The sequence below is a fragment of the Petaurus breviceps genome, unplaced genomic scaffold (assembly GCF_028583685.1).
Source record: "Petaurus breviceps papuanus isolate PSGF00001 unplaced genomic scaffold, PetGlider_PUasm1.0 90723, whole genome shotgun sequence".
Taxonomy (NCBI): Eukaryota; Metazoa; Chordata; class Mammalia; order Diprotodontia; family Petauridae; genus Petaurus; species Petaurus breviceps.
The window spans coordinates 1233492-1234422 of record NW_027187323.1 but is presented as its reverse complement, the minus strand read 5'-3'; positions in this window follow the sequence as shown (position 1 = coordinate 1234422).

Sequence of the window (931 nt, the reverse complement as noted above, 5' to 3'; positions counted from 1 at the left end):
AGAGAGAGAGAGAGAGAGAGAGAGAGAGAGAGAGAGAGAGAGAGAGATCCTAAGCAAAACAAACTCTAAGGATATACAAAAATATTATAGCTCTTTTTTGTGGTGGCAATGAATTGGAAATCAAAGGTTGTCTATCAACTAGTGAATGGCTGAACAAGTTATGGTATATACATGTGATGGGATATTGTTGTGTTATAAAAAAAAAGTTGAAAGATAGTTTCAGAGGAAACTGAGAAGACTTGTATGAACTGATGCAGCATGAGGCAAACAGAACCAAGAGAATAGATTATATAGTGACAACAATATATTATAAAGACAAACAGCCTTGAAAGGCTTGAGAATTCTGACCAGCATAATGACCAATCTTGTTGCTTACCCTTCTCTTGAGACGAGATGAACTAAGAATATAGACTGAGTCATGGTTGAGGTTTGTTTATTTGTTTCTATTTGAATTTTGGATATGGATAATGTGGAAATACATGTTTGTAACAGGGATTTTATTTTTCTTTCTCAGAGGAGGGGGAGAAGTGGGAAGAGAATGGAAGAAAAGGCAGATTGGTGTTTGAAAAAATAAGTTTAATTTAAACACTTAAAAATAAATAATCTAGGACTTCTAGATCATGTGAGCAACAAGATGACAGATTAGACATTTTCTCTGATCCCCACAACTTCTCAAATCTCTCCCAAACAAAAATTATGTGCCAAAGATAAAGCAACTTCATCTGACTCCATGGCCTAGGACACCCAGAATCCAAAAGAAACTTAAAAAACAAACCCAGGAACTAACACTGAGCTCATTCAGTTCCTCCCCCACTTCCCACACTACCAACCATAGGGTTGTACTAGCAAACCCAACCACATGGCACAGAATAGAATAAAAACCCACCCCATTCCCTAGTCTCCCCATCTTCTTTCCAGTGTTGAGGAAATC